The following is a 24,863-nucleotide window of genomic DNA, read 5'->3' as shown; positions in this document are numbered from 1 at the left end:
TATTTTTTTTTCAACAGATATAATCTGAAGTTCAGAAAATAGAATACTTGTCAGAACGGTTGATCGGAAGAATTTTAAATTTCGTTTCGACAATCGTGTTACAACATACTTTGTGAGTCCTTTTGAGACTGTTTGAATAAGAGTGAAAACATGAAACAAGCTTTGAGATAGTTAGAGCTAGAGCGTCAAGTTTGACATGTAGAATTTTTCTCATACAGACAAATGATTGGGAGAGAGAACATTATTATATACCTGTAACGAGTCTGTGAGCCGGAGGTGTAACAATGAAAATTGTATCCGTAGGCATACGGCGGAGGTTAAAAAGTATGAATGTAAAGGAGAGAAAAGGAGGAGAAGAAGTAAAACGGGAAGCACAAAAGGAGAAAATGAATGAATTCTGATTAACACCATTGTGTTAGGTATAACCGCACGGGCTGTACACAAGATACGATGTGGGTACCAACGTCATTTAGCGTGAAGGAAATATATATAGGGAAATAATAGGAACCGCTCGATGAACAACAGCGGGAGAGACGAGAAGATTCTGCCGGTGTTGAAAGAGAAAAGGAGAAAATACGGTGAGTGAGAAAAAAAAGTGACGAGTCTAGAGGGGCAGACAAGATTGTGATAAGAAAAAGAAGCATAGAGAGAAAGAGAGAGAGAGAGAGAGGGAAAAGAGAAGAGAAAAAAAAATCCTGGGTTCACTTATTCCCAGAAACGGTTTCATTAGGAAAATAAACGTACAAGGTAATCAATTCTTGATCGAAACGTGGATCAGACCAGATAGCGCGTAGAGCTCGTTGAGAGATCGAAAAGGATCCTTTCAGCGTCCATACACACCGATCCACTTTTACTCTTTATACTAATTTTCGGTATTTCGTCTCGGTTCGTTTCAATTCATTCCACTTTATTTCATTTCATGTTATTTTAATCTTTCTTTCTTGCGTTTTTTTTTCCGTTACTTCTTTTTTTATCAGTCGGCTAGGAATTTCGCCTCGGTTTTTTTCACCCGCTACACAGGATATGGCGGAGCTTTTAACAACAGTTCTCGGCACTCGTTGCTGCGATACGAAGTATCGTTGGTCAACTTTTTATACGATAGGCTTTATCGTAAGAGGAAATTTGTCAGCATCGTGGTTACGTTTTTGTTAATGGGTGAATGTCATTCGATAAAGAGGAATTTAACATTATGCATGAATGCGTGGGACGTTGAAATTTTTCTGTCAATAAATTAACAAATTCGGTATCTTAATTAGCTCGCATCGAGACATGTATGTATATATACACATATATATATACATAGTATAGGTGATGAATAAATTGTGAAATTAGCAGATGTATTTCAACATCTCGTAACCATCGTGCGTATATGGTTGGAAATAACGCACGACTTGTGCCATAAATTTGCAGCCTCGTTCGACGCTCTCGGAAAGTTTTGCAAAAATTCTTCCGGAAATTTTCATGGATTTTCCCGTCCCTTCGTAATAAATCTCCGATTGTCTCGATTCGGAATAAAACTGTTGTTTTCTCTGTCGTTACGCACGTATTTTTTTTTTTTTTTTATCCTTATTCACTATTATTTCTTCGTTCCAGTAGGACGAGATTTTAATATAAGAAGTTTCACACGAGATTCCTCAAAACGATTACACCACACCGTTCTATTTATAATTAATGATGCATTCGAGTCACGCGATTCTCTCTCAGAATACCACTCGCGGCCTGCAAGACTCATTCGCACTTATTGTTAGTTTTTCTTTTATATATAGGTGTACACACGCGTTCTTGTATGTTGTTTAACCTCTTACCTGTTCGCTGTTAATGCGTTTGAATATAATTTGCAAGATGAGAAAAAAATCAAAAAAAAAAAAAAATAATGCGCGAAAGAGAAGAAGAAAATTTTAACATAAACTTTTACGAATAAATTAAAGAAGGAATGTAAAATTCGACTTGCCTACGTTGAATGAAATAATTTTGTGGTTAAAAGAAAAAATGAAAAAAGAAAAATCGTCAAACGCGGTACGTTGGAAATTGTCGCGTCGTCTTTGTCCGCGCAAAAACGAGAGAGACGTCGAGGTTTATCGGCACAGCTTGAGTTCCTCGGTAAGTTTGAATCGCATAATCGGTAATGATGACTATCTAAAGGCGATGACGCGGCCCGGAGTCCCGGGTCGATTTAAAACGCGTCGCCTGACCGATTTTATGACTCACGTCTGCGATGTGGTTTAAAGTCATGCGTTACACATGACGGGGTCGTGGATGCAACGAACGAGTAACGCGCTTCGAATACTTGACTCAAACACTCTCTATCATCGCGGTCATGCGTGAGTTGCGTAATTGAATCAAATAAATTTACATCAGACGCAATCAGTTCTTCATTCAGTGTCAATTCAACTTTCTCCATCCATTCGGTTTTGACGAATTGCTGTCGTTGATTGTCCGAAAATTAAATTTTACCACTTGGTAATAAGTCAAAGGTTACGGCATTTTTTTTATCATGTCAATCTTGTCAGCACTAGTATTTAAGTGGTATAGAAAAATGTAAGGTATACCGTAATCACCCCGATAGTCAAAAGTCGAGTTGAAACTGGGTCTCCATTTTTTGAAGTTTAGAGGATCATCTCCAGTCATTTTCAGACGAATACGTAAAATGAAAGTAAATTTGTCCCTTTTAGTAAATCGAGTTCGACGAAACTCGGTACTTGGTGGTTTTCAAGGTCACGCTGATCACGATTTGATATTGAATTTTCAAAAGAGAAAAAAAAATATGCGCCTTGGCCTCGAAATTTCATATCTCAGAATTTTTCGAGACACTCTTATTGCGAATCCGACATCCAATTTTCTTTTCTGTCAACTTGGAACCTACGGCGTGAAAATGAGAAGTTCGAGGGCCGGCTTACGGTCAGCCTAAAGCCGCTTGTTTCACAAAATTATTGCTCAGAGGATCTTTTCTCCGACCTACCCTGAATCAGTGTCGTTTAATGAATAATACAACAAATGTGTACAAGATAAAAGTAAAATTCTAGAACCTGACAAGAATTTCTGCGTATCTGTATGTCACACCCGTATGAGTTGCAAAGGTGTACAACAATGTGGGAAAATCGAAATGGAAGTAGTGAATCACGCGTGAGACTGTGCCGATTCCGTGAGGGCTATCAAAGAGCGTCTGACCAACAAACGAGAACGTTTTATGTAAGTATACGTAAGTCAAACGTTAAAAATTTCGTTATCCATCGCCCAGGGACGGTAAATATTTTCTCGACACACATGCGTCAGAAGTAAGGCGAGAGATAAGCGTCTTCCAATCTCGTTCCGTAGGTGGATGCATACAACAACCTATTGACGCCTCGAGAGGAGACTTCTTTTCAAATCCAACAGGCCTTGGATGTCGTCCGAGAAACGGGTGCAGGTATAGCAACGGCCAGCGGACAGTGTCACTTGACAATGACGGACTAACCTGAAGTCAGGTAGAGGTACCCAACCCAAGCGACGATGTCGCTGCCCATGGGCGTGCCTGTCAAGAATCACGTATCCTCGAGTCAGCAGGGAAACACCAACGTCAGTCAGCCCAAGATAACATGTAACAGACTGCAGTCCCCATGCAAAGTTAATTTTTCAACTGGATAGTGAGGAGAATCGGTTACAGGCCTTCCGGAAACTCATTTCAGTCCATACTGTGGTCATGATCACCGTTATGCTCTTTGGACAAAAGAGAAAGAAGCTTGGAAAATTTTGACAGGTAGAAGCAAGGAGTACCATATCCGTGTACAGAAAGTGTCGGTAAAGTAAAGGGAAAATAAAATGGCGCTGCTGGAACCAAAAGTTTCACAAACCATCAATCAAATTGTTTCCCTTACTGCTTATTAGCGCCATTCCGATGACTCGTTGAACCGTTACATGTATTTCCAGATTTTTTCCGGATACTTTTTTGATTTCAAACCCATACGAGATACTTCTCTTAACCTCTACCCTCCATTGGTACAGCATGAGAGACTGACGTCAGCTACGCTGCTACTGTACCCCTTATACGTCGTTAATTGCTGCATGACATCGAGGGTGAAATTTATACGGAACAGAATCGAGGCGGACTGCGCAGTGCACGTATAGGGTATCGAGTTTGGTGGTAAGCGCTGGTAGATAATCGAGCTGGAGAGAATCCCTTGGAAACTCTCTCGCTATCGGTTCCCTGCACTCCACGTTCGAGTCTTATTTGGCCAATTAGGAGGGTGGCCTGTAATTCATACGGCTCTTTCAGCCGTGCAAGGCAGAAATTAGCTCAATGCGGAATATCGCTGTCTGCACCTTCGGGCTAGAATCGATCCCTCGGACTTCCGGAGATCGGATCTGCGGTTTATTGGATATATTCCAACTACGAGCGTGTTGGCGCGAATCGCATTGGGAAAAACAGTCTACTCGGTTCTTCGGTGAAACTGTGATACGGTAGAAAATAAAAACTCGATTTAGCCACAGCTCGCGATGAACTCCACGGTAGGTTGTTCAAAGACATCACGCGACTTGTTGTGAGAAATAAAAAGTAAGCTCTCAAGGAGAAACTTTTGCTGTTATTTCGCCGGGTTATATCGCGCCAGCTACCGCCACCTTATACTTCGGTTAGAAAAATGTTCCCTAAGTACGTACAACACCGAAGTTGTATTGCGAGTTTTCAAAAGGATCTCGCATCAAGTTCAGGTGTACATTTTACTTCTCGTACGACACAATCGATTCTCTCAACTCCGTATTGTGGGATTGAACCCAAGACGCGGACTTCTGCACCGACTACACCAGGCAAGTGATTCTTACAAGCACGCCGAGAGCCGCCGAGGCAATCAGGGTACCGTGCCACGTTCTGGATGGAACGTCTTTCGCCTCGACATTCGACGCCCTCGAGCTTGAGATTACATTGTATATCGGACGTGCTAGAACGTTGTTACAAGCTCTTCCGACCTCTCCCAAGCTCTTGGGCGTGCCCCGTTCCTCCTACCACCTTTATATATTTAATATCGTACACCCGATGTACACGTGTAAGTCCGTGTAGATAGGAGGGTCCGTCGCCCGACCGGCCACGAAACCACATTTGAACCAGAAGGCTCGGAAGTTGCCGTTCATCCTGACCGAGCATAGCTTCACAAGCACCGGTTTCATCGTCCACTTGCCAATGATGTTAACGTCGAAAAGGATTCACGGATCGGATCATGGCTAGCCGTACCTTTTTACCGTTGAGGATCCCGATGGTGATTTTTATTGAATCATGTCCCACTGGCTGTCACAGCTTAAGATTGAGACGTTAACCATCGTGACTCGATAGTCGTCAACAGTCAAGTGTACATTGCCATTGAACGGAAGAAAACGTTTCAGGATTCTCGGCTGTGGATCTTGGAGCTGTCAACCTTCCTCGAGTGTTGAACTATTGATCTTGCGGCTTGACGGTGAACCGTGAAAATTGAACTATGAACCCCGTGTGTCAGGTACGTCAATGAGTGAGGTATACGGAGAGAAGGTGGATCAGGAAAAATCCTTCATGGGTACAGAGTAATTACGCGGATGTTTCGACCATGCGGTTATAGACATCGTTGGTGCAAGATTCGATGACGGAGGTCATTATTGGAGTCGAGTGACTGGACGCGTCGTGTGTTCGGTACCTTACGGACTGAATGAGAATTTTTATGCGTCTAAGTATGCGTTTCTGCATGTTTGTGCATGACGGATCGACCGTCTATGGACATCGTCCGACCGTGTGCGTCGTTGGATGGGTGTATTAAATAAAATCATATCAAGAGAATTGTATAGAGCAGGTTTAATTGAATGATTGCCTCCCGTTCCTCCCATACACTGTGTATGGAGGTACACCACGTTACCGGAGACTCCTTGCTGTGCATGGGCCGTCTGTCTCATTCGTTCTCATTGTCGGTGTCGACATTACGAGCATCGTTGTGACTTGGTAGGTGTGCTGTGCCTGGAACGTGTGTGTAGGCGACGGGTTTACGTGTGTGCACACCTTATATACGACCTCTGTAAGTTATACCTCATACCGAAGCGCGACGGGGCAAATTTAATCAGGATTTTTTGCCTCTGGTGTCGGTGATTTTTTTTTAATTTCTTGATCCTTCTTTCTTGCATTTCTTTTTTTTCTTCTTCTTCTTCTGGTTTGTTCATTCCCCTTTTTTAAAGTGCAGATTCTCGCTTATGTGTATTGCTTACGGTGCTCGCTACCTCGGTACAGGTTAAACAAAGGAATAAATCATCATAATTGATCTGCAGTTCAGGAGGCTTCTTAATTCGAAGAGCGAACAGAACGACGAGGAGTGTAAAAAAAAAAAAAAAAAAAAAAAAACACAAGACGTGATTAAAGAACACAGTAACAAACTACCGTCTATCTATACCTCTGTATCTAAATTACTACACAATTGTCGTATACACCAGTCCGTACCAGCTGCGCATATTGGAAACGCGATGATGCGTACCGTAAATTAAGAAGAAGGAAAAAACAAATAAACAAATAAATAGATGAAAAAAATCACGAGAAAAAGATAAGCAAGACCAAGAATAAGAAAATAACCGGGAGAATAATTGAATCAGCTGTGTAAACAAATGCTGCAGGCAACAACTCGTCATTCTCTTCGTTTCTTTTATCTCTTTTATTACGAGTGTAGAGAAAATAATTGAAAATACATTCCGTACACGTATAAGAAATAATTGGAAAATGTTCTTCTTATTTTGCGGGATTCTTTACTTCCAGTAATTCACGTATACATTGAATCGATCGATTGTGAGAAAAATCTTTCACAGTACACCGTATTATAGATGATACTCGTGCGAATCATGCACGTCGCATATAATGTATCGTATGCACATAAATTTACACATGCAAAGTACGCGATGAATTGTTCGATGTTTTTTTCACTCCCACACACGAGCTCCCAGACAGTAGAGACGGATAATATTTTCGATAGCGCGCAATCGCGGCGAGAGACATTGACCAGAGGTCAGGTTCTGTATTTTCCTTTTGTTTTCCACAATATATCAATAAACGCCACTGCGCAATGTACCTCGAGGCATTGATGCAATTGTGTGCAGTTGACGCCGCACTTGTTCCCTGCACCGATACTGGACCCCATTATGTCGATATCCCGTTTCGCGTCCCTTTTGAATCCTCATTGCTGGTCAAATCAAGTGACCGACGAAGGATGAAACACGTATTGGGAAAAGCTCAAGTTAACGGTAACTCAGGTCCGCAATGTTCGTTTCAATAAGGTAGCGAAGACCGGAAATCAAAATATGGGGAAATACCTTGAACCCTTAATATTATTGTAGAATTACGAGGATAAATCTGGATTGTATTTTTATACTTCCAAAACATTGAACACGTTTGGATGCTAACTTTGATTGCTAGCTTCAACTTCGTTGCGTTTGTTTCGTTTCTGAAAATGATTTGAGTTTCTGATCGTGCAAACTACAGGTTTAATAAAATAAAACTAACTGTATGTGTATAAAGTTTTGATTATTTAATTTAAATTTAAACCTAACACAAACAAATACAAAATGCGAGGAATCTATAATATCGCTGTTTTTTTTAAAGAGAAGCTCCGTTTCTTTCATTTCCGTTTACGAACTTTATCTGCTTCATATCTATGGATCATCCAACTTATATAGTCTACCATCATACTGACGTCCCAACGGCCTTGATACCTTCTTTCCATCTCTTTTACATCTTAATGGAAACGTTCACCTTGTTCCTAACTGTAGTCTCCGAGATATTTTAGAAAATAATAAATGTGCGAATTCAATTAGTAAAATTTCAGACTTATATTGACACCCTAAGTTTCTATAGTTGCTTAACACGTCTTGCAAAATATTTTTATAATTAGGATCTTTTACGTTGCCTAAAAATTTAGAAAGTTCTGAAGGAATGCCAGGCATTTTATTTATTTATTTATTTATTTTTTTGAGCCGTTCATGACATTCTCAAAGTCTGCATCTTCGTACCAACGAAGTAAACATGAATTTACTAAACTACTCCTTTGAAACTGTCTCTATCTATGCATACAAGAATAACAAAAAATCATGATGCGATAGGTAAAAACGGAGTTGATATTCTGAATCAGCGGGCCAAAATCCATTCGGTATCATGTACAAGTATTCAGAACACTTTTTCATCGCAGACGTGTGTAACCCAATGAATGTTTTCTTTGAGTCATCGCTGTGCAAAGTTCGCAGCTATCAAAAAACCGAGCTGGCTTTTAGTCCTCGTCAATCACGCGCGAGCTTTTCGTCGTCTATTTCCGTCCTGCAGCAAAATCCAGACACTAACAATAAAAGCTCAATTCGCAGGTTACGCACGTTCGTTTCTACCCCCTGCAAGGTAAGCGTCGATTGCGCAACGACTCTTAATTCGCACTGTTGAAATTTAAAATAGAATGACGCCTTCCACATGTCGACGTCACCGCCAACGACGCGGACTCAATTCTTCACAAGCTTTCCGCCATTCGTGTTCGGTTCACCGGTTTCGGTTGCTCGTCTAACTGTGCAAACTCGTCGAACCCAAGGTCATGGTTACTCCTTCACATTTGCCGATCCCCGTTTCGGCGAAACTGCCCATCGGTCGAGTCTTTCAGATTTCCAGGGTGCTTCAAGATCAACGATCATCGTTGGATTCACGGTTGGTTCAGTTTCGTTTCTTCCAACGAACATCGCACAAGATGTACTTGGAAAAGATCCGAAAGCTAATAACAGCACTTACAAGGAGGTCATGGATTCTGCTGAAACTTCTAGGAACGTATGTTTAGCCCAAAATACGGAGTTTCTGATTCCTAATCAATTCACAAATTATACTTCACTATGGTTCCGAAGGGCACTTGAATCTATAAGATCCTGTCATCAAAATTTCAACGAAGAACAACAAAAACTAACGTACAAGACAAAAATGCATCACAGGATCCATTTATCATAACATTTCACTCATCGAACTGCTGATGTAATCAAAAGCATCCCGTGAGATGGAACCACGTGTGATGGGCATCGTACTTTAGGTTGGAAATCGATCGAATCCATAACCCAGATGGAGTCTGATACTCTCGACGTTATCCAAGCTTCGCAATTTTTCAACCATAGCTGGGCAAGCAAGGAAATGCGCAGTCGTTCGGCCGCTCCAAGTGACGAGGAATTTATACACGATGTCGTTTAGCCGCGGATACGGTTTGTAAGATCGTAAGTTTGTACGTGGAACCGGTTGGAAACAGGGTGGCCAATGCTCGTCAACCCTGGCAGGACGGTGCTGGATGGCTCCGCGCCTTTGAACTGGTTCAAAGTTCTCCGATTTACGGACGGTTCTCCTCCTCCGTCTTCTCGCCTACGTCCGCATTCATCGGTTCGTCTGATACACACGCTTATAGCCTCTTTTTCACCGCGATTGCGTACATGCCTTGTACCGATCTGACAATCAGATAACCCGCGGGGATTAGTTTTAATAGGCTTTAGCTCTCGCGGTAAGAAAAAGTCGTTCCCTAGCTTCTTACACGTGCACCAACACACGGACCATCTTTAAACGTAGACACGATATGCAGAAACCCTCCTCCTCGGAAATTAGCCCCAAACGCTAATAATGGTCTTACGTCACAATGATTACAACAGCTTCGTGTCAATGACTCAATAGATTGTGTGAGGTCAAGTTCAGCAGCAAGCTACAGTTACATATTGGTAACGATATCTTGAGGAATTCCACCAGTTTTGGTTTGAAATCGAACGCAGATTTTCACGAGAATACATCAATGATGTATAAATTGAGGTTCTGGTAATTTGAACCTTGTCCTAAACCATTGGCAAGTCTTATCAGTTTCTTAGAATACATTCATTGGGTGATCCGGTTTCAAGAATTTGGTTCCTCAAATCTTTGAAGTAAAAATCTCTGCAATTTAGATAATTTACAATCGATTCGTGATCTAATAAAAACGAAGTCCATGTACCATCGTAATTATAATTTGTTCACTTCTTCTCTGCATTGAGCATCAGCGATAAATGAGCAAGACAACGAGGTTCAATCGTATATCCAAACCTTCATCGATCGCATCACAGGTATTTCATGGTCTATGAAGAACATCGACGTTTAGAAAGAAACGAACCGAGAAAACTTGACGGGGTTTGAATTCCTGGCACGGTTTACATCAAGGTGGCAACAGGCTTGCAGTTTTCTACCTTAAGTGCACTTTAACAACCCGATCACAAAAATGGTCAAGCATAACTTGTCGCAGGGATTCAGAAGCCTGACCAACGACGATTCTGAATTGAGAAACAGGACGAGATTCGTTCCTCCATGTATAGTTAAAGCCTAGAGTAAGGTGCCTGCATGACTCGAAGGAACATGATATTAATCCGTGCTTGTCCATCGAGTCTTTGGGATTAGTTCCAACACCAAGAAAGGCATAAGATCCGAGATGTTTTCCCGAATAGAATTTGGATTCGTGACCTGGTCTTTGGTTCGCCAATTTAATATCTCACTCTCTATCTCTCTCTCTCTCTCTCTCTCTTTCTTCCTTTCTCGACAAGCATAGCAAAACTTGACACAGTGTCTGACACGCCTCGGACACGATGAAATCCGACACTTTATTTCCAGCGTGTTGCAGGCGGGTGGCTGCAGCGTTTTAAGAGTGTGCGTGAATGAATCGTGCCTTTTATTCGTCTGCGGCAGGTTATATCGGGGTGGTGTAGGTATATGAGACTGGTACGAGATGCACGCATTCGGCTTGTGCCGAAGAACCCGGTCGGTATAAGAATCAAGGAACGAACGAACGAACGAACGAACGAACGAACGAAGGAACGAACGAAGGAACACGGACGGACGAAGGAGGAGGCAGGAGGCCTTGTTCCCCGATGCTTTTGAACACGTGTAGATTCTTCCGCGAGATATATCCTTGTGCCTTATACCCGCGCACCGTAGCACCTCATCCTCGCGGCGACTCCTGCGGCCTGACTGCCTGACTGCCTGCGTATTATACCGGCTACACGAAGACGCTGCTACGGGGCTCCTGCACGTAGCCTTACATCTCACCAAATAAGTTTTCTCTCTCTGTCTCTTTCTCTCTCTCTTTTTTTCTTTTTTTTTTTTTGTTTTTTTTGGCACATTCCTCATCTGGAGATAACCAACAGGAAGAAGACGAAGAAGACGAAGAGGAAGAAGAGGAAGAAGAAGAAGAAGAAGAAGAAGTTTGTCTCTTGGAGTGGAGATGAAGGCACGTCGCTCTCGTCCTCCTCATGCGCCTCATTATACCTACGCCTAACCCTATTTGCTCACTCTTCACCTGACTCGCTGCCTCTTTTGACGAGGGAAATTTGACACCCGACTATATGTATATATTTCGTTGCATGGGAATCGATGAGGTTTTTCTTTTTTTTTTTTTCTATTTTACTTCTTTCTTCTCTGCATTTTTTTATTTGAATTTTTATTTTTTATTTTTATTCTCATATCCGATCTACTTTTAATTATCGCCGAAGCGCGTTTCTCGTAGATAAAGAACCTTGAGATTGGGATGCATTTGGTGCGATGTCGCGTTATACGTTTCTCGCTGTAGCAATAACCCATTTCTCACAATCGGCAGGAAAGTGTGTAAGAAAACAGCCTTGTTGCATACATTATACGATAACGGCTTTGTTGCGCTAAACGTTCTCCGCGTTTTATTTTTATTTTTTTTTTTGTCACGGTCCAAGACCGCGACCGAAATGTGATATCAATTGAATAAATATTAAGCACTCCTTTTTTTCATATCTCGACTGCTGGAAGAAAACGAACGTTTTGCAATATCGAAACCTACAAGCCTCCGAGACCGAACCGTTCTTCGAATATCTCTCCGGAAAATTTCAATTCACATCTATTTTCCTTCTGTTTTCATCACCGAAAGTTAAATTAAGCCAGGTTTTGTGATAAGAATAATTTAAAAATAACTCACCTATAGTCGAATTATCGCCGTGGATATTGACGGGGTATTTAAAAATCCATGTAAATTTTCTGTCTCGTTGTAAAGTCGCATCGAGGATTAAGATTATTGTTGATTCATCACTGCCTCTCTTATCACTCTTTAGATATTTTTATCGCACGAGTAATTAACGCATTTTAAAAGCCCAGCTCAGCACAACAACCTATTAAAAACCTTCACTAATTGTAAAACACGTCCGTTCATATCGGGATGAATACTCACCGCAGAAAATTATCACAATAACTATCGACGAACATCACCACTATTTTTCAAATCCGGAAACCTTATATATTTAAAACTATATCTACAACTTTTTGGTTCAACCGTGTCTCCCTGCAATTTTTCCTTTCTCCGAGTTTCGCACGGTATATTAACGGAAGAAAAAAACTCGATTTCCGTCACTCATGAACCGCTTGATTTCGTCCGAATTGCAAAAGTTTAATTTCTCTGAACTTGACTGTTCACCGTAGCTTTCAAATGTTGAGAATAAAGTCACGGAATGAGAAAACTGGCAGCAAGGAGAAAAAAATAGAAAAAAAGAATAAATAAACTATTAAATTCCTGAAGCACTTTAACCGCGTGTGATAATTTATGCGAATCGGTTATACTCGCATAAATTAGAATCGCAGATTGGGATTATTATTGTTATTATTATTAGTTTTGTTCAATTATAAACTATCATCGACGAGCTTATACCACAATTTTATACGTACACGTGAAATCCTCACTCGTCCTCACTACTTGCACAATTATTATATCGACTGATTATTATAATCATTATTGCTATTATTGATTAATCGTTATAGCAATACAGCACAGTAATTATATATTTAAATATGTGTATATACACATTAGCACATTATTCACGATTGCGGGATTCAGGTAAACGAATCGTCTTGTTATATTACGAACAACGTACACTGTGACGTATTAGTTGAAGCAATTGAACGATCCAGATTTCTCGATTGTTTGATACGCGTATTGTTTTTATCACGCCAACGAAGGGAGCGTAATTAACTTTTCATTCATATTGCCGGATCATAACTTCCGAATGATAATAAATAAAATTCAATGGATATTTAAGATTGAGGTGCGGATAAGGTGAGCACGTCCGTGTTTATGTTTGTGTACGTATATGCGACATGTATCCGCATACATAGGGCATGGGAAACGTGAGGCGGGATTAGATCGAGATAAGACGAGGAAGAGATTGAAGGATAAGGATAAAGACAGAGAGAGAGAGAGAGCGAGAGGTGGAGAAGAAATGAAAATAAATATGCTCGGGAGATATATTTTTATCGTCGATTTTAATCGCCCCGCAAATATGTAATAAGCCTGTGTCTCTGCCTTGGGCGAGACTCCGAACCGACTGTCGCGCGACGCGGGTCGCCGGGCGGTTTAGTATGTTCGCGGTTCCTCGCGACGCCCCCGACGCTCGCGACGCCGACGCCGAACGAATGCGCGTCGCATAACTTCTTTCTCTACCTGCCCGGAGAGCCGAGCGAGGCGAGGCGAGGCGAGTCTTCGCTCCAACCTTCGCGGGAATCGATTCGCCCGGCGATTTGCTCGCGATTTCAGCCCGGTCGGTAATATCGATCAAAAAAGCTCGCGTGAACTAACTGGGACCTTTTTTTTTGTCATTCTAACTTGGCAACTCGAAGGAAATCCCAGCTTCGAGTTCATTGATAGCGAGAAGAAGAATTTCTTTATTTCTGTTCGCAGATTACGTTCGTTCGATTTCGACCCGGTCGGTAATATCGTTCAAAAAAGCTCGCGTGAACTAACTGGGACCTTTTTTTTTGTCATTCTGACTTGGCAACTCGAAGGAAATCCCAGCTTCGAGTTCATTGATAGCGAGAAGAAGAATTTCTTTATTTCTGTTCGCAGATTACGTTCGTTCGATTTCGACCCTGTCGGTAATATCGTTCAAAAAAGCTCGCGTGAACTAACTGGGACCTTTTTTTTTGTCATTCTAACTTGGCAGCTGGAAAGAAATCCCATGTTCGAGTTCGTTGATAGCGAGAAAAAGAATTTCTTTATTTCTGTTCGCAGAATACATTCGCTCAATTTCAACCCGTCGGTAATATCGTTCAAAAAAGCTCGCGTGAACTAACTGGGACCTTTTTTTTTGTCATTCTAACTTGGCAGCTGGAAAGAAATCCCATGTTCGAGTTCGTTGATAGCGAGAAAAAGAATTTCTTTATTTCTGTTCGCAGAATACATTCGCTCAATTTCAACCCGTCGGTAATATCGTTCAAAAAAGCTCGCGTGAACTAACTGGGACCTTTTTTTTTGTCATTCTAACTTGGCAGCTGGAAAGAAATCCCATGTTCGAGTTCGTTGATAGCGAGAAAAAGAATTTCTTTATTTCTGTTCGCAGAATACATTCGCTCAATTTCAACCCGTCGGTAATATCGTTCAAAAAAGCTCGCGTGAACTAACTGGGACCTTTTTTTTTGTCATTCTAACTTGGCAGCTGGAAAGAAATCCCATGTTCGAGTTCGTTGATAGCGAGAAAAAGAATTTCTTTATTTCTGTTCGCAGAATACATTCGCTCAATTTCAACCCGTCGGTAATATCGTTCAAAAAAGCTCGCGTGAACTAACTGGGACCTTTTTTTTTGTCATTCTAACTTGGCAGCTGGAAAGAAATCCCATGTTCGAGTTCGTTGATAGCGAGAAAAAGAATTTCTTTATTTCTGTTCGCAGAATACATTCGCTCAATTTCAACCCGTCGGTAATATCGTTCAAAAAAGCTCGCGTGAACTAACTGGGACCTTTTTTTTTGTCATTCTAACTTGGCAGCTGGAAAGAAATCCCATGTTCGAGTTCGTTGATAGCGAGAAAAAGAATTTCTTTATTTCTGTTCGCAGAATACATTCGCTCAATTTCAACCCGTCGGTAATATCGTTCAAAAAAGCTCGCGTGAACTAACTGGGACCTTTTTTTTTTGTCATTCTAACTTGGCAGCTGGAAGGAAATCCCATGTTGGAGTTCGTTGATAGCGAGAAAAAGAACTTCTTTATTTCTGTTCGAAGAATACATTCGTTCGATTTCGACCCGATCGGTAATATCGTTCAAAAAAGCCCGCACGACCAATCTAGGATTTTTTTTTTTTAATTCTAACTGCAGCGGAAACGAAATTCTATCTTGACGTTCATTGATCACAGTAGGGAGAACGATTCCTTGATTCCTAATCGCAAAGTATATATATGCCATTCGGACAAAAGGTTAGATTTTGGATGAAGAGGCTGATTGGCCAAAAATCTATATCGTTTGTAAATGTCATAACCAAGTTGTCGAATATTTTGCATTTATGAAATTACTATGAAAACATAGAAATAGAGAATGATGGAACTATAAACAAAAGCTTAGATATATATGTACCAATTCATTTTCATTCGATTTTACTCTATTCTCTCAAGAATGATAAATACTTTTTTGTAAATTCAAAACGAGATGAATTGTTTTTTTTTTTACTTTTTGCCAATTCAACATTACTTTTTCTTGATGATATTCAATATCGGTGCAACGTTGTAAAACAAAATATTTAACGATGCCAACTTGATAGATAAAAAAATGCTCAAGTAAATTTGTTCAAAATAGTCTTCCGAATAATATTAGTAATTGTAGACTGAAATCAGATGTATTTACTACATTTTAACCAATCAAAATCAATTTGAAATAGAGTAATAGTATCATATAAGCTTTCATTTATAGTTACAGTTTTTTATTTGCCGTTATAACAGAAGAACTAAGGAATTGGACAGATCGACATAAGTTCCGTTTTTTTTTTTTTTTTTTTTTGTTTCTTTTTATTCCAGTTTCTTGTTATAATGTTGACAACCAATGTATTTACAAAGAATCACTCAATCTTTATTCGAATGATTATTCACCGCGAGAGGAATAATCCAAAGTTTCACTATTTCTCCATACATTGCAATATATATTTCCAAGAAATCGCGATAAGAAAGTTTATCCCAGACTTAACACGTCATGCGTTACTCACTTGATCGATAATTGTTTTCAACGCAAGATGAACGGCAGAATTTGTACGACAATGTTATTCCCCGACTCGAAATGTGTCTATCTATAAAAAAATTATCATTTATAATTTACAAAGCTTGTGAAATTCACTCGTGTATAACAAATTGTACAGAAAAATACAAACCGATGTTTCATGTTTATCCGAAACAACTTTCAACGGATCTCAATCACATTACACGATAACAGCAAAAAAAAAAAAACAATTTACCTTCGGTCAAGTATAAAGCGATGCGCGTATTTTTATACGCATGCATATACGTTTTTCCGCTCGTCTAGTCGAGGGTTGCAAGCCAGCCCCTCAAACTTGGTTCTAAATTGATTTTCAATGGTACCGTAATACGTCGAATCAATTTTAGGATCTATCGCAGCCTGCAGGGGTTGCACCGTGTAAATACACGTTTGTATATATACATATGTATGTATATGTATGTACATGTATGTACATATATACGTGTATACGCGAGGCGTGGTCACATGAAAATCAAATTCATGGCAACCAGAGCGCTGGATATTCTGCGCCAGGCCGACGGAGCAGCGTCGTCGTCTTATACTCGAGATGAAATATTATTCCACCCCATTGGAAATTAATATACCGTTTCCGTTGAAATAATCTATTTTTATGGATATTTCATCCCGCCATAGCTTGTGGTTTTTTTTTTTAATCCCTCCTTTCGAACGTTCGTTCTATTCTTGTTTTTTCTTTTTTTTTTTTTTTTGATTTCCCGTTCGAGTGTTTTTTTTTTTGTTTATTTATTTAATTTTCACGCATTTCTCATGATTCTAGCTAACTTCAGCGACGTGTATACTATTCGCACGTCTGATGTTGTGCAGTAATTTTCTCGCGCCTGCATCGAAGCGCCTATGCAGCGGTGGTGCATCACAGCCCTTCGCTGCACAAAGGGAAAAAAGCCCGTGTACTGCAGGTGACGATGAGAAGAGAGTTGAGGAGGGGGAGAGCGATAGGGGGTCTGGGGGTTGAACGAGGGATTTTTCTCTCCTCGGTGCTTTTTTAATCATTCCGCAAAAGCAGCAGCAGCAGCAGCAGCAGCAGCTGGAAAAGCTACGCCCCTTCATTTATGCTCTCCTAACTTCTTTGAATTTTTAACAACTCCCGCACGCCTCATTTCTAGGTCAAGATAAACCTTTGATGCCTTTTCTTCGCTTGTGTTGTGTTTGCTGAATTTTTTTTTTTTGTTTTTTTTTTGTTCAATTTTCATTCCCTCCTTCTTTTTCCAATGAATTTTCGTCCGTACAGAAGAGTTCCGTTTTTATTTTTCGTCTGCTTAATGGCGGTGGTATGGAAAATATTCAAATCACTCTACACGGAGCTGGGGAGATTAAAAGACAAGATGAATCGCTGTTGCCATGCGTGTATATTTTACGTCTTAAAAAGAAGAGAGTGAAAATAAAAAAAAGAATTGATCACAAGTTTCGACAGCGAATTTTTCGTATGTCAATATGGACTTAAATTCGAAACTGACTATTCAATCTAACGTTTTTTCTTCATTTTGGTTTTTCCAAATTCCTCTCTCTCTCTCTCTCTCTCTCTCTCTTTATAATTCGAATCCAGATACACGAAATTAGGTTTAATAAAATACGAACCTTTATTCGTGCAGTGTACATAGGACGTGTTTCTCCGCAATAACCGTAAAATACGATAAGCAGGCCGGTGCGTTGGGAATCCACGTTATGGCGATCGAATTCGAATTGCTTTTATAACAACTCATATAACGAGATGTACACTTGCAGAGGTAATTTCGAATTTTAGATGCATACGCGATGTAGAAAAAAAGAAAAAGAAACAGGAGAAAAAAAATAAAATAATAATTGTCCAAAACGAGCAATTAATTTTTGCTCCTTCCTCGTAAATTCCGCAATTATTTTTCACTCTTCGGAGTTAGAAGAGAAACTCTCCCGTCAACCCATCATTGGCCCTAACAAGTTTGATTGTATAAATGATGACAAACTTGAATTCAACGAATCGAAATCCGAGCCTAACGATCAACTTTCTAGTATAACCGCGACAAGTCCAGTTAGCTATTAAAAATATGCTTGTTTCTTTCTTTCTCTCTCTCTCTCTCTCTCTCTCTCTCTCTCTCCCTCTTCCGAATAGAAGGAAAATAAAACCGCATCAAGTATCCCGCGACATCTAAACCGCGGAAGTTCGATGATCTCACGTATTTCATGGAAATAAATATGCATAAATACAATTCCCATGGTTCATGTATCACCGAATTTAATGGTCAAGGTGTCTCAGCGACTAGATATGCATGGTACCTTGTCTAGTAGGCAGGCCGACTAATCCTGGTAGACTCTTTTCGTTCAAGCAAATTGGCACGTCAAGGTACCTCCAATATCTTTCCTTTCGTCTTAGTCCACCCACCTCTCCACTTGTCTCAACGTCTTTCCCTGTAATATCGTCCTCTTCACGGTTTTCTTTAGGCACAACGGTGATTCATCACATCTTTATACCCTACATAATGACACGGAAATTGCAAAAATATTCAAATCCGGTTATCGTAACTCGCGCCGTTGACGGTCCTCAGTCATGTATCATCAAGACTGTTTCTTGGAAAGTCAATTAACCTCGAAGAATCTTCATACAACAGCAACGATTGGCGAGTAATTCAAAGAATTTCGAGGCATTTTGACGATGTTTAGGTACGACATGATGAATACATGAAAATCGAGGTAGTGGAGAATGCCTACACACACAAACACACGCACACAGACAACGAGGGGACGAGGAGGGCTTGTACCTGTATAACATGTACCTACAACAGGCGGGAAACTCGTAACGAAACGGCGGCTAATATTTGCGGCATCGATCGAGGAGCGACGCCGAGCGCCGGGACGCCGCGCCGAGTTCAAATTGAATTACTCCGTCACGCTCACTCCCGCATTGCCGGGAGCCCTGCTATGCCGCTCTGTGTACCTCTGCCTCACCTCACTCACCCCTTCGAACTCGCCAACCTCCCCCTCCTCATCCTCTTCTACCTCCGCCTCCTCCACCTCCTCCACCTCCTCCTCATCTTCCCACCTTCGCACGATAGGAGTAGAGCAGAGGTACACGCGCTATACGTGGAGCGGATTGTTTCCGGGAAGATTTTCCTCGAAACTATTTCCTACGCCTTCCAACCACCAGCTAGTTCTATAATACTGTCATCGAGCTAACCGCCACTCAGACTTTTCGGCGAAATATCCTTGGAAACCACACTGAGAAAAATTTCAATTGTTACAGTAACTAGAAAAATTCGGTAAAACAGACGTCGTTAAAAAAACTGTTTGAATATTGTTGGAATTACGAAAAACGAGGTACGCGTAACCATTTTTCCCCTGTTGTCGATCCTTTTTTTGGTAATTGCAACGCAAAATCAATTTGTGAGGTTTACTCTACTTTTTTAGTCAAACAAGGCTTTAACGTCAATTTATCGTTGCACGAGCATTACATTTTTGCAACAGTTACATGAAAATATAGCAACAGTGATCGTAATGAGAAAGAATAGTAACGGATACTAGACTTTCTGGTAACAGCTAGAAAACTGATTTTCATTTTCTGCCTAGAACTATATTTTTCGATTATGGTAAAAAATGAAAATAGTTAAGGACTGAGCGGTAACCGGAACTAAAAATTTCTCTCAGTGCATGATACAGGTATTTCCAACTAGTCTTTACACTTTTCATACAATGATCAGAATTCCCTTAGTTTCGTAGGGGGCTTTCTTTGGGGGTATGTTTTTAACCGTTGCTTCTAAACGCAGTTCTGCCTCAGCTCCAAAAATTGCCCATTCTGTATCCATGTTTCTTTCACTGTCAGTCCAACGAATTAAACATAGTTGAGTTCAGGTGTTGACTGTGCATAAGATTCTCTTTTCAATTCACGTCACATGTCACTGGAAGTATTGTAAAGTTTGCATGGAATCCTGAGGGTACGTCGTTAAAAGTCACTCATTGAAGTAGCTCGATCTGATGTGAAGTTACTTGAAGTCAAGCAGTTAAGGGATTTCGGTTTGAATCATTCGAAGATAAGGTTTTCTAAAGTTAAGCAAGTTCGTGCAAAAGGCACGTAAGGTTTTCCAGTCACTACCGGTAATTGTCAATGTTTGGTTCCAGCGAAGAATGGTCCACCTCTGGGGCTAACCTTCGAATTCAAATGAGAATTTTCTCCTTCCGGATGCTGTGAGAGCCGTTGAAGCTATTCATACTGAGGAGAAATTTTCTCATATATGCGCGGTTAACAATGGGCTCGACAATAAGCGCACGAGGGGCTAAAGGCTAGACGAAGCTTATGGGCTGGGGAACCTTTGCCTCTGAATTTCATTGCGAAGGCAGACTTCAGCATCCAACTTATCTCGCACCTCTAACTAGTCTTGCCCATTGTGTACGCAGTCACTCAAATCTCGTCTCTACGGCTTGCGAACATCTCGCTGCTTCTTGGAAGCCACCATTTAACCCTGGATTTCAGAGACCAGTTACTTTTCAATGGAATATCTAGACGTACATGCTTAAGGTTAGGAAAAATCAGGGCAGGTTGACGATCTCTGTGAAAGGTTTCCATTTTAAAGACCATCCCATCAAACTCCTGATTTTATCATTGCTATTATTTCACCTGCAACTTAACATCTGTATAATTATGTGTATACATTATATGTACATATCTATAATGTTCATATAATATGAAACTAAACTAGTTTCTAGATTAATTAGACTAATTATTATTCACGCTCGGTTGCTCGCGCTGCGTTCTCGTAAACAAGCGTGCAGCTCTGAGCTGAACCGAGATCAGCTCAACTCGAGTCAACTTAACTCAGTTGAGCTCGTCTCCGGGTGTATAAGGTATCGTTGTCAAAGATTAACGCTCCGTTGAGCGGAAACATCTTCCGGACATTGTGAAGCTTAAAAAATACACGTTTCTCAGAATCAAGGGAGAGATTGTCATCTGGCTTTGAGCTCAGACATCAAAACACCGGGCTTCCACCTTTCAATTGTGATTTTCCAGCCCCTAAGCATCAGCGGTGTCAATCAAAAGTACGAAAGTTCGCTAACAGGTTGATTAAATTCGACGATAAGTATTTATGGCGGGAAAAAAAAGGCGCGTGATTTGAATCAGTGACTCGAATCCTGCGCGTGAATGTAAAATCTCGAGCGGTGCGAGGTGTTCACCTCGTTTTAAATCTCAATCTCGCTGGCAACCGGACAAATTGGACGATATAACGGAGAGTTGGTTCAACTAATGAGTCGCGAGCGGCATAATCGCGGCGTTCCAAGGGAAAGGATGTACAAGGAATGAGCTGCGGGAGCGACTGGAATCAGGGATCAGGAACAAACGACGATCCACTTGTGGTTAGAGGGGCGGGACCTCGGGAGTATCAAAGACAGCCCAGTGGTCGGATTCGAGAGATGAAGAAGAGAGAGGAGACGAGAAGAGACTGAGAATCCGAGAAGGAGGAGGAGGAGGAGGAGAGGGAGGTGAAGGGAGGTACATTCCACGGGTTAGAGATTTATTTGCCGAATAAATGTTGAGGAGGTATTTTTAATGGCTGACAATAGTGGTCTGATAGTGATCTCAGAAACGTATTGTCGTTCGCCGTCGTATATAATCCCGCAGGCATCGACGCAGCGAGCAAACGAAACGAATCTTACCCTCCTCCTCCTCCTTCCCTCTTTCTCTCGCACCATGTGTCCCTCCAGCTCTTCCTCATTTCCTCCTTCTCTCCACACTCCTCATCTTCTTCATCTTCCTTTGCAGTCTCACCTGCTGAGGCCTTTCAGCCCTCGCCCCTTTTGTGCATCGATACATTGTCATTACGGTTAGGTATCATTATCATTACCGCTGTCATATATATTCTTGGTTCTGTTATTGTCGTTGTGTTCTCCGCTCATTGTGCGGAGTAATTCAATAGTTTTGTGTCCACTTTAGTGGCTATTAATGGGTGTACACCGTCTCTCACACACACCTCGAACCGTTGCAGGAGCGGCACGTAGTCAAGGTGGACGTATAGCTGCACAATAGCTACCATGCCTGACGATAAGAACTATACGATCGATAATGGACGACCTATTGACACTAACGGCAGTCTCCTCTCCCGTCGAATTACCTACATGAGAAGTATAAACTGATCGTGATTACCTTCCTATCTGCCTTGATATACCCTGGTCGTACCTTCGGTTCACTTCCCATTTGGGATTCGGGGTTAATGGACTCAGGCCAGAAACTGCGAGACCTTCGTCGATAATTCTTCATCCTCAAGCCCCCATGGATGGAACGAACAAATTTTGAAATTCGACATGATGTAATCCTTAATCGGAAGATCAAGGTTTCCTTTTGGAGTAGAAGCTAAAAACGACAATAAAAAAAATCATACTCTGTCACAGTGGGAAACATATTTTCTGGATGGAGCCTCGGGGTGTATTATTCTTGCGCAGCTACTGCTGCTGTTTACACATTGCAAACTCTTTCTCGCAGCGGTCTGTTCGATTGATCGATCTATCGTTTTTATTTCATCCCGCAGTCTTCATCGCTTAAATCCCTCACGGCGAATATCTCATCTCAAATATACGCGGTTGTAAATTTCTTTTAGCTTTACCGTGTGTCGTTTCTTTGACGGATTTGAAACTCGCGGGTAAGAACCGAGTCTAAGGTGGAAGACGCGGAAACGGAAGTGGATCGTTGGGATTCTTTTGATCTGAATCGCTGACGTATTGTCGCATTGATTTCAACCGTACACCCATCCGTGTATCTAGCTCATATATACAAGGTATGTGTACCTAATACCCACTCATTTCAAAAGGCACTGATAAAGAGCCAAAGCGGACAACCGCATCAATTACCAACGTCTTTTATTCGTTCCTTCCTATTATACAAGACTCCATATCTGCTATCGGTATAATCGCGTGTCAAGAACCGCGTGAGAACCGAACCAAACTTTTGATAAATATAACGATTTTGGAACAAAATTCTTCAAACTATTCATCCGTTTTAAATTACCGAAACTATACGGTATTAGTTCCTCAGCATCTGTAATACCAGGTCTCCCAAAAATCTCGCTAGGAACTCTTGAAACAAGAAACGAGCCTCTTTGGTTCAGTCTGAGGGACACTTTTTTGCAGACAACTATATTGGTTCAGGTACATCAAAAATAATATGGGAAACCAGTTATCAGTGTGTAATTCTTGTTCACGTCTTTATAATGCTGAATGACGGTTTTAGCGTTTTGACGAATCTTGAAGAAGAGTGTCGACTCATATGAAACACAAGAGCCAATAGTAAGTGACAGATGCACTAAATGCAAAGAGTGAAACGACCATTGGTTGAAATTTATGTGTAACGTTGACCCCGGTTGTGCTCTACCTCTGACAAATTTTCGTTTTCCTTTGCTCCCGTCTCGTTTATATCGTTCTTTTTCACCCACCACCAAGGTGGGCTGGGCGAAAGGAGTAGGTACGAACCTTGTATCGACTAGGAAACCATCAGTGACGGTTGGATGAGACGATTTAACGCGTTCTGGGTACGATATTGGGTTGGGAAAATTTATAGTCGTTGTAGTTGCTGTCTGAGCCACCCGCGGCGCAGCCCACGGACTCTCAGTCCCGAACATCAATAAGAACTCCTGCTCAAATAAATCCACTGTTTTGACAGTGTTTCGTAATAATTTGCCAATAGCTGCTGCAGGACGCGGCATGCAGAGAGTGCCTTGATACTTGGCGTGTCCCCTCCTTGAAGCTCAGCTGCTCGCTCAAGCCGTGAATGATAAGCTGGATATATAAGCTGGACTCTTGACGTTATGATGCTGGATGAGATTCCTCGAGCTCAGCAGCTTATCACGCGCATGTCTCTCGGTCCAATGTAAATCACAAGCATCCCGTGATTGCCGTTCGTCATTCCTTTACATGATTTTTACTCCGTCGCTCCACGTTAGAACTGCGTTCTCATGCACGCAAGTTTTATTATCAACATGGTTCAGCGTTTCCGGAAGAGTAGACAATGTCGGTGAGTCATTTGCGCGTTTGTTCTTCTTTATTTTTTTTTTTATAGGCCATGCGCCGTGCGCGCTGAAAGATGACGGAGAGCCAGAGAAAAGAGAGAGGATTCTTTGGATAAACTAAAATTTATGCGATCACAAACGGATGTAAATTTATTTAAATCACCCGATTTCGGATGGCGGTTTATTGTGCTTTGGCGTCAGGCGTTCGTTCTTCTTTGCTTTATCGCCGACCGACTACGGGACACGGGATGGGCGTGCACCGCGGGCCAAGGACCTTCTGTTTAATGGGAAATTAAAGAATCTTCAGACCCCATATAGCTGTAGTTTCTGAAAATAAAGTCACCCTATTCATAGACGAATTCGAGCTTCATTCTTCTGTCAGAGTTTATAACTGTGGCACGATTCCGTGATCTTTATTGACATCGTCGTAATTTGAAGAAATCTAGATGTATCGTTTCAAATTGTCAGGATTTTTTCTCTACAGAATATCTTCAATAATCAGCCGATCAATACAAACAGGAACAACCTATCAGAGAACAAATGAGCAGCGAATTTTCCTCCGAAACTGATAATTTCTGGATTTTTCTTCCACGCCGTATTTAAGTATAAATTACGGTATATCTCGGAAACGGCTCAAGATATTGATTTGATTCAACTTTTATTCGAAAGCGTGGAAAAAATCTGACTGGAAAAGTGTCGAGGCAAGATTCTGAGAAGTTGGAAACTAACTCAGCCTGCGGCGAGCAGACGCTGAAACTTTTTTCTCGGCGCCAGCGTCCGACTCCATTGTTTTCCTGCCTCGTTGAAGTTATGAAAAATTGATAACCTTACCGAAACATTCGGGGGTTGGCCACTGCCCACCAACTAGTTAT

General features: G+C 41.2%; 1 protein-coding gene across 2 annotated transcripts in view; it reads right to left on the bottom strand.

Annotated features, from left to right (window-relative positions):
• LOC124182751 (latrophilin Cirl) overlaps positions 1 to 24,863 on the bottom strand; it is a 237,435-nt gene that overhangs the window by 126,101 nt on the left and 86,471 nt on the right. The window contains exon 1 of one of the 2 annotated variants that reach the window (XM_046570381.1): positions 11,934 to 13,335. The exons of the other annotated variant lie outside the window; for it this stretch is intronic. The gene's annotated coding sequence lies outside the window, so the exon portion shown is untranslated. Of the gene's footprint in view, positions 1 to 11,933; positions 13,336 to 24,863 lie in introns of those variants that run through there. 2 annotated transcript variants of the gene reach the window in all.

Source organism: Neodiprion fabricii, chromosome 5 (genome assembly GCF_021155785.1).
Source record: "Neodiprion fabricii isolate iyNeoFabr1 chromosome 5, iyNeoFabr1.1, whole genome shotgun sequence".
NCBI classification, from domain to species: domain Eukaryota; kingdom Metazoa; phylum Arthropoda; class Insecta; order Hymenoptera; family Diprionidae; genus Neodiprion; species Neodiprion fabricii.
Note: the sequence above shows the minus strand (reverse complement) of the source record. Positions and strands in the feature narration are given on the sequence as shown.